Consider the following 10,757-nt stretch of genomic DNA (forward strand, 5'->3'; position numbering starts at 1 on the left):
AGCAAACACTAAAACTATTACTAAGACAGTTTATTCTTAATGTACCAGGTTTCTGTGTCTTGCTTTTGGTGTTGAAAAGTACCACTTTGACCAGAATAATTAAATGATTCAAAGAACAGAGGTGCAACAAAATCATACTACTTAAAAAAAAACAAAAACATTTTACCATATGTTATTCTTAGTCTGAATGAATTCTTATCATCTACTAAACATTAGTGGTAAATTTTTGAGTAAATGCAAGGATATATACTCAAAAATGTATGACTTTGATTCTAATGAGCAGCAAAGGCGTTTACAAGCAGGACTTGCAAATCTTTAGAAAGCCTGTAAAATACCACAAAACACAGACACATACAGATATCCAAACACATCCTACCTGAAGCACCCTGCTGTTAGGAACAACAGATTAGATAATGCTGTTTCCTCTCTTTTCTATGGCTTAGCTTTATCAGATCACTCATGTGTTTTTAAATGTTAGTATCTATTCAAACAGCAGGAGTTATGTGACACAAAAAATCTGTCATCCTGAAAATGTTGTTCCCTCATCCTTATCGCACATGTCTCCTGTCACAACCACAATATTGATAATACTCATCATAATATAGTTCAAAAGTCTGTTATTCGGGAACATGTCCTTTCATTAACCTGCAGGATACTTATTTTCTTATGGTCATAATTTCAATCTTATCTTAACAGATATCAATTTTAACGTCAAGATTTAAAGAAAAAAATAATTATCACAAGACTGTTGTAGTACCAAATGAAAGATGACACAATTTTTTGACAAAGAGGCTTAGTTGCACAGTAGCTCAAAAGCAGCATGACCAACGTCTCCATCCTCTGAAGGGTCTTTGAACACTGTGGCAAACACATGTAGTGGAAGTGTCGGAAACAGGTGCTTTGTGGCTCAGGCAGCTCTCCCTGTTTGATATCCTTTATAAGAAACAGACGGTAAGTGCCGGGCGTGTCCATAAACACAGCAAGTACAAGCCTTTGGAGACCACTGCATGTCAGTTCCCCTGTGCTATTAGATGATGAAGGATAGAGAGTTTAAACACTTAAATATGAAAGAGTAAAAACACCAGCCACTGACTTAAAAAATGTACAGGAAGATTTTGCAAATCCACAGCTACATATAGTACAGTTATGTAATGAGCCATACTCTGTCAAACCAGGATATTTTTGTTAAAAACTAATAATAGTCCATCATCAGTGACTCAGCAGTAAATTTAGTGTTAAAGCTTCTTGGCTTTCAGTTTTGTGCCACCTTCTAAAATTGTGAATGTTATATGTGAGAAGAAAATCAACAGATGGAAAAAAAAAAAAAAGTCAGCAAAAGAAAGTTGACCTTTTGGTTTGTAACATTATCAACCTACACACACTTCCTACATGTTCTCAGCTGCATTTGAGTAGCATTCTTATTCATCAGTTCAGATCTGCACTGTTTCTTTTAAGCCTAAAGTTTTTTATCTGTTTTATCTATTTATCATTTTTTTGTTTATTTCATGACTATACTTTTTATTGCTTCCCGGCTGTAATGCTTTTAATGTTTTATGTAAAGCACTTTGAATTGTCTTGTACATGAAATGAGCTATATAAATAAATGTGCCTTACGTACATACATCTCTCCAAGCTCTCTCTCTCTCTCTGTGTCTGTCTATCTATCTATCTATCTATCTATCTATCTATCTATCTATCTATCTATCTATCTATCTATCTATCTATCTATCTATCTATCTATCTATCTATCTATCTATCTATCTATCTATCTATACACATTATTATTATAGAAATACATTATATAAATACTTTTATCTGTGGCACAGGGGAGGCAGGGCCTACATATATCTGTATCTATATATATATTCATCCATGGGCCACTGGTTCACGGGGGCTCAGGAGCACTGCCCCACTTAAATTTACTTGGAGAAGAGGAGGTTTGTAAACAGTCATTTTAGCAAAATGTCTCTGAAACAAAAAAATATGTAAGTTATTATGCTATACTACAATACTATGTGTCCTCTAGTTCAGGTTAACATTAAATGAAGTTCTTTTTAACAGTATTTTGTCCATTTCTTTGAGAATTCATTCACTTCCTGGTTGTAGAGCGTTGGCCAAATGTGTGTGTGGCTCCAAAAACTTTAAGTAAACAGGTGATACAAGGATCAACCTTGGTGTGTTAATTTTTACACTGTGTAGCCAATGTGTTTTGTTTTTCTAGTTTGTTGTTCTTATGTGAATGGATGATTTTCATTTTGTTGCCGCATGGAGATGAGTGAAGTACAAATGCTTTCAGGACTGATTAACCTACTCTTTGTTACCTGATGACACCTGTTCAGCCTATTACACTTCCATTTAGTTACACCTACACAGCCTCATTACTTTAAAAAAGAATCAATTGTTAAAAAAATTAAGATAAAATAGCAAAAATTATACATTATGCAAGCAGACTTTAATTGAACAGTGTTTTTTGACATATCAACACATACATTATCAGCTGAGGTTCCCCACTGATATTTCTACAAATGTTATTCTGTAATTTCTCTGTGATTCCAGGTTGAATTTCTGATATAAAACCTTAAAGTGGACGACAGCAAAGAAACACATAGGTTTAAAATCACAGTAACTTCATTTGAAAAAACCACATGGCAGCCTTTATTTCTTTAGCTTGAAAACTTTAAACAGTCTCATCTGTTTCCTTCACCAGCAGTAGAGTACAGATCGTCTGTCAGGAGATTCCTCTTCGAAACAGAGTCATCAGCGCCGAACTTGTCATGTCAGTACTCTCCCAGGAGCGGCTGAGGCCAGGACCGCTGACATCCTGGACCTCCACCCAAATGATGCTGGCACAATAAAAATAAATCGCCACTGATGATGTGTTAATCCACTCTGACAAAGTGTCTCGCTTCGGAATTAAGGTGTCATTTTTTATCACCAAAGTGACACCTGTTTATAATAGCGGGCCTGGAATGACTTATGTGCCTGTTATTCTTGCCTGTACCCGGAGTGACCAGAGAAAGTGAAGGGAGCCGGGCTGATACGTGAGGCCTTGTATTTCACCATCATTAAAGAACGGTGGAAATGAGCTCACGAGGCAGTGCTATTATTTTTTACTGTAGAAATTAATTAATTTGAACAGTTAAATTGGGATTGCATTTAATGTGCACATACCTCAGTTCCCAAATGAGAGTTTCCTTCATGCCATCTGTCATAATAAAACCATGTATCAACTCTAAACATAAAATTTAACGCATGTGAAAAAAAAAAAAAAAAAAAAACTTCCATTGTTCCTACATACCATTCTAATTCACATGGGTTGGTTGTCACTATGGGACAAAATATCTTCATTGCAGACCCATATACACTAAGACCCTTGCCACCAACATCACAAAAGGACCCAAATCAGCTTCCTGCGTAGCCAAATACCTTGGCTCTTTTGCTGTCAGACTAAACTGTGGGGAGCTGGAGCATGCAGTCCAGATGTGAGCCAAGGTGTCCGCCCTCTCAGTCTAATCAGATTGATTAGGGGCAGTAATCTGGCGGGCTGGCACTGGACTCTGTACTGCATAAGGCTGAGTAGTGAGAACTCACAAGATGGCTGGATATTACACAGTCCAGAGCAGCTTAGGCCTGCCTGGTCCTTTCACACACTGACATGTGAACGGTTAGGTAGACTGGGGTTCTGACTATCGTATTATGTGTCTGTTTTAAATCAGAACCGCAGACTGAAAAAGACCCAGTCGCATTGGGCATTCTCAGACCAGTCCGAAGCATATTTTTATTCTCTTTTTTTTTTTTTTTTGATGTAATATTGAAGTATTTCTTTCCTTTTCAACTTGACTTCCTTCCATCGGATGAAACTGCCCAAAACTTCAAATCAAAGCAGTCAGCATATAAGAGTGCAGCGGAGCTTATAAACAGGGGCAGCAACAGGAGGTCTTATTCAGCTCCGGTCTGAATTACAGACTTTGAATCCAACCTATTGAAAAGATTTGAGAGGGATGTGGGAACTGAGATAGCGGTGCTGACAAGCCAGCCCAATGATCAGAAAAGGAAATGCTGTTCTCAATGACCTTACTGTTACCCTTAACAACGCCACATAAGTCTACTCTTTCTGATACCGGTCTGGGGTTGAAACATCCAATTCAGTCCCATCCCAGGAACTTGCCTTCCTCTCATTTCCTGTCTGTGCAACAGCCGTCGCCTGTTTAAATTACGCCCCAGTACCTCCCTATTTCTCTGGCGCATAGCTTCACTCTCTCCTGCAGTCTTTTTTCTGCTTTCTCTTCATGTCTTTTGGATCCAGTCCAGCTGCCTCTCCTATGCTTCTCTGAAAAGATAACAGGACATGGTATATTGCTGATGGATGCTTTACAAACTCCAGAGAACAGCTGATAGAGAACAAATATACTGGATTTGGCAAAATTATACATGTTAAAATAAATCAATAAAAGTAAATATAACAAGATCATTGAGAAATACCATGAGTAATATGCATAATTCATATTTCATCTTAAAATAAATTTGACAATTTTGAGGTTTCAGAGGGAAAGAGACACCGTCTTCCTTTTCCTGACTTACATCCTGCAGCAACCAAAAGAGACCTTGTTCCTGTGGTAAAATATTGAATCTTTAACTTTCAGCTGCAGTCTGGGGTAATTTATGCATGTGTGACAGAAATCATCCCCTCTGTCTGACCAGGTTCAGCCAGACCCTCTGAGATCCATATTAAAATATCATTTGTGTGTTTTTTTTTTTTTTTTTTACAACCATTGTCATCATCTTTAAGTAAGTGGACTCTCAGCAGAGACAACACTACAGGAACAAGGAGAACCACATGAAAAATAATCAACATTGTAGCTATAAAAAGGTCAATTTTGGAAAGTGTGAAGAGATACTGGTGAAAACCCTGCGTATTCATTACGTCCATGTTGTAAACCACAACGTCTCAGAGCACAGATGCTATCACACAATTTCACTACACATAGGACGGACATTGTTACTTTAACAAGGAATGATGTGGCATTTAATGAAAGTATGAGAGTTCCTTAAGTCCATGCTATGCGGCTAATTCCCAAGGAGGCGGTTAAAAGTGAATTTATTGTACTCGTTTACATTTCAATGCATGTTCCAGGGAAATCAGGGAATTATAAACCACGGGTCTATTTTTCTCCTCTCTGAGTATGCATAAATGTAGAGAAAAATGCTGCCAGTGTTTTACATCTCCCCCATTGCTCTGAGTGTGCTCTGTGGACACAAAAGGGAGGGTGTTCTACACCATTGCATTTCTCTACACATCTAGTCTCTACAGAAATCCCACACATATACTGCTGCGTTGCAATCAGAGCATATTCAGCGCCACAGCTCCTCCTGTGCTGCCTTGTATTTAAGCTCATAAAAAATTATAATCATCGGTAGGGAAAAATAATGTACATTTTATGCCTGTAATTATCATATTTGTGTAACCCATTTCTACTGTGTGTGCTTGTGTCCAGTGAATGCATGCACAAGCACAAGAATAAACCAGAGGACTGGGGTGAATGTGGAGTTTTGGATGGACAGTGACTTGTGGGAATTATATTCCAGTACTTCAGTCTCCGCAGAGAACCATCACATTAGTGAGACAGCAGATAGGCACTTATCCCTGCACAGCATTTGTCAGAGACCCACCCTGGTCAAGCAGAGTTTGTTGGTCCCTTTGGTCGAACCACCCACCAGCTGTGGCTCACACTCTGGTCAGGCACAGTCAAAAGGACTGGTTGCCAACAATATCAGGTTTGCACATTTGAAGCTGCAAATGGCAGCAAGGGGTAACTGTTTGAACCTGATTTTGAACTCAAGATCCCAGAAATGGTGTAACATGATGTCAGCAAATTGCACACAGCTTGCTCCTGTTTACAAACCCACCCAGTGTGTGTTCTCTTAATGCCTTTGTTAGAGTTCAGCAGCCTGCTGATGTTCAGTTTTGATAAAAAAAAAATTATGGTTGTAAATCTGGACTCTCTGTAGTATAGACAGTTCCTCTGAAGCCTCGGAAAAAAAGTCATTAACCATATTTAACCCATAAAGACCAAAATATCTACAGACAATCAACTGATCCTATCAATACATGTAAATAACTGGTGTAAAATGCACTTTGTCATCTTTTCATGATCATCAGATATGACCCATTTGGACATTCAGAGGCTCCGTAGTGAACATGGCAACACTGTTGTCTTCTACAACATTGATTCTCCAGCAAAACCCATGGAGTTTGATTGGTGACGGTGGATGGAGACACTGGGTTTATGTTCAGTGGATGATATATTTGACTGAAAATGTCAGTTTTTCTTCAGTTTTATCTGTTTTGATATAATAATTTTTGAATTTACTCTGAACTTTCATGAGCATTTAACTTAAGGATAGGAGATTAAATATGGGAAAATACATGATTTACAGTGAAAAATGCAAAATACAGAAGATAATGTTAAAATAAATGGTGATAAATTACCTAAGAAAGGTTAAATAGAGAGAAAAATTTATGTGGGAACCAACACAAAATTAGCACTGGGTCTTTATGGGATAACTGAGCAAATAGGTAAAAGCCCTACATTGGATAATTACTGTGCAGATTACTATATTTCAGCTGAAATTCATTAACTGATGCGATAAGTAGCTTCTCATTTCTGAAACAACCATGAGTTTGATAGAAAGCATAAAAACTGGACTGTGGTTCAATGGAAAAAGATCATGTGATCTGATGAATCCAGATTAAGCCTGTTCCAGAGTGATGGACACATCAGGGTGAGAAAAAGAGGTAAATGAAGTGATTACCCATCATGCCTAGTGCCTGTAGTACAAACCTATGCGGTCAGTGTTTTGATCTGGGGTTGCTTCAGTTGGTCAGGTCAAGGTTCAGCAATGTTATTTCACCATAAAATGCCATCAGCTGAACCTGAATATACTGAATGACCAGGTGTGAACATCAGTGGAGACAGATGTATTCTAAGATGACAATGCACAGATTCATCAGACTGAAATTGTGAAAGAATGGTTCAGGAAGCACGAAACATCATTTACACACATGGACTTTCTGCAGTGGTCCAATTCTTCCATCATCGATACAAGATCTTGGTGGAAAATGAATGAAACGCTGAACTGAAACAAATGTCATGACATTTTTTACGACATTGCATAAGCTTAACATTGCATGAACACTTCCACAGGGACAAGAGCTGATGTTAAACAAAAATTGTGTATGTTTAACTTTTTTTCTGAGGCAATGTATGTAATGTACTGGAGTCGTTAAAAATCTTCTTAAGCTTGTGATATCTTTATGCAACTACATCACCCAAGAAATATTTTCAAATACCATATTTTCCTTTCATAAATGTCTGCTGGCAAAATGCAAAATGTTAAATGTAAAAGGTAATTGGTGAAAATATATATCACTCGTTTTTCATGGTTATATTTAGGAGCCCATAGCACCTGGCAAGTTCGAAAATCACAAAGTAAAGGTAGTGCATTGTCATTAAGCCAAAAGCAGGATTTATTTCCTGACCTCATCAAATCCTTTTATTGCCTAAACCTAATGTAGCCTCTATTTTCCATGTTTAAGTCCTGCACTTTGCACTTCTACAGTACAAATATGTTTCCTTGCCATGCTGGTAAAAAGTTATCCCCCAGAGGCTTAATGTAAATTAAGTCCATAATATAAATGATATGTTTATGAATGTAACTGAATAGGGTTGATGGTGTTTTTGTTTTATCACAGTCAAAATCCAAAAGTAATAAGGTCATAATGCTTAGTATCATCATGGTCATATCACACGCTGTCTCTTTGAAAAAAGAACAAGAATTCAGTGACTGATCCATAACTCATAGTGTTGTCTAGTGGTGTCTCTACAGTGTACAAGTGCAATGACTGATACTGTAGCAATACTGGTCTTTCCACCTCAGACAGCAGACAGCCTGACATGGTGGCCAATAAAATCAAAAGTAAAACAACCCCTGTTGGGTTTCATGGTCACACTTGACATCAATCACTGATGTACAGGGTCAGCAGTGCAATTTTGTCTGCAGGACTCCTCTGATCACTCCCTCACACTCCTCACCAAAGCAGGCCTCTACATCAATACTTCAATGGGAGGGCACTTACTGGACATGAGGTCGTTAATGCCAGAAAAAAAAAAAAAGAAGTCAAGCAGTAATACCTCTGGAGGTCTCTTTAACAGCGCTCCTCAATCTGTGAGCAGCAAAAGGGCAAAACCTGAAACTGGGCTTTTTTTTTTGGAAGAAAGAGAGAAAATTGTGTTGACTTTGGAGTCCCTCTTGTTTCTCTTCATCACAGGACTGAGAGGTCCAGTGATTTTTATAGGGCATATGGCTGACATTTTGATTTCGGCTGTATACTTTTGACTTTGATGTCAACCCCTGCAATTTTCCCCACAAAAAAGGTTGTGACACGTCAGGGTGGTATGTGCAATATTTACTGTATTTCCCTCATTGTAGGCTACACTTTGTCCTGAGAGACCACTTAAATGTGACAGATTAGAATGGAAATGATCAATCACTGAAGCTCCTAAATACTAACACTTCCTGAATATGCACGCACACACAATATTCACACCCCGTCTTGTCTTCTATGACCTTACAGTTATGTGGTCCGTGAACAACCTTCTGAATCCTCTCAGTGGTTTAACACACATTAGAGCTGTTTCCCTACAGTCAGGTTCTGGAGTCATGCCTGACCAAGTATACGGGGAATTCCCAGCATGCATTGTGAGATCGCTGTACATGTTAGCAACAAAGCGGTTTATGTATCTACATCAATAAACCAAGACTCTACCCCAGACTTATAATCAGACTGTAAAATGTACTGTCTTAGACTCATAACTGTTCTTGTATGGTGTGCGGGTTCATAAAATCAGCTATAGTTACTCATTTATATGCAAGATTAATTCAATTTTGACGTGTCATGCTCTAGTGCCAAAGTTCTGCAGCCAAACCATGCCATGTGTTTTGTTTTTCTTTCGTGCGCATGTGAAAGAACATTTGGAAGCAATTTTTCTTTGTTAATATGAGTATTATTTTAATTGTAGTAATTATAGGTTAAACTGTTCAACCACTTGCAAGGTGCTCACCAGCTTTTTGACAAGAAGACAACCTGTCTCATTGCACTCCATTTCCCGTCTCTTCAGCGACTTTCCATTCACAGACACTGAAATGAGTAAGTATCATCATTCCCTAAGCAAAATCTAAAATTATATAAGAATCAACCCAAAGTGGAGCATGTTTTGTTGGAATATTGCTCAGTTCAGATATGGCTTATTCTGTGACAAATCAGCATATGACAGGCTGCAAAAACTTTGAGGAGCCAGCAAACAGAGAGTTCAACTGTTTGCTGGCTAACCTCTTTGCGGTTTCCTCTTTATGTGACCCCTAAATCACAACAGAGATATAATAGTCCAGCATTGAGTCTGGTAAAAATTTAACCTTCAGCACACTTTAGAAGTGGGTGGTACTGCATATTTCACTTGCATGAAGCTCTGTTACAATTCAATTATGTAAACAATTTTGCCGCTTTAAGTGAATCAACACGAAATAATAATCATTTTGCTTGAAACATGGTCATCGTTTTTTGTTTGTCCTTGCTACCAGATAGCTGTATGAACTAGGACTGGTGAAACTAATGTTCTTTTATCCACTTGAAGCCGCCCTAGAGGCTCATAAAACCCTTTAAAGCAGGATTTTCAACAAAACAGTTTATGTAAACTATATTAGGGTTTTTTGTGAGAAAGTGAAAGTGGTAATTGTCCACATTCCAACAGTTTCAATACATAAACTATGGGACTGTCAGCCGTGAACAACGCAGCTGCTAGCAATTTGTGTAGCAGATAATAATCAGGCTACATGCAAAGCAGCGTTCCTCTGTCAGGCATTAGGCTGTGGCCCATGCTGTAAGGGATTTGAGACATTTAAAGGAATGGTTGGTTTAGTTTAAATAACCTTGGACAAGAGGGAAAAACTAGACCTCCTCTGGCCACATTAACAATCGCAGTCCAAGAGCAATCGAGATCATTTATCAAGATGAACCAAAGCATGGGTACACTCATACTGTAGTCTACACATAAAACACATGTGGTATTCGGGCAAGCTCTCATATCATGTATTCAACACATATACCATCAATTTGAGGAAGCCAGCAGTGAACATTAATCATGAATTCCAGATTTAGAAGCTGCCTGACTACAATTCACAGGCTTTTTATAGGTTTTTAATAGAAATTCTTATTTGTCAGCTCTAATTTAATAGATGCTGTGGTGGAAACAGAGGTGTTTACAGGCAGCGAGCGATTTATCACCGAGAGACACATTTACAAAACCCGAGTGTAAACAGAATAATAACACAATCACATCTAATGACAAGTTTTCCAAAGCAGCTATGGCAAAAATCTCAATGTCTTCAACACGTGCAGACATAAGCGGCAACTGCGGCGTCCTGCTCAGTGATTTATATCACGGCTCATAGTCTCTCAGGGTCTTCCACAGCACATGGTCACCTCATGAACAGCTGGGTGAGGTATTTGATTGGATGTCAGGAAGGACTCATAGACGTATTGTATGTCTTTCATTGGCGTTCTATTCTTACATGAATGGTCTAGTTTCATTTGGGTCAGGAAGCATTTGGGTTGCTGTAATGTTACTCGTCTTTCAGCAAGAGAATCACGTCAAGTTGAGCTGATGGATGACATGGAGAATAAGGTAAGACTACATACC

Source organism: Sphaeramia orbicularis, chromosome 17 (genome assembly GCF_902148855.1).
Source record: "Sphaeramia orbicularis chromosome 17, fSphaOr1.1, whole genome shotgun sequence".
Lineage (NCBI taxonomy): Eukaryota > Metazoa > Chordata > Actinopteri > Kurtiformes > Apogonidae > Sphaeramia > Sphaeramia orbicularis.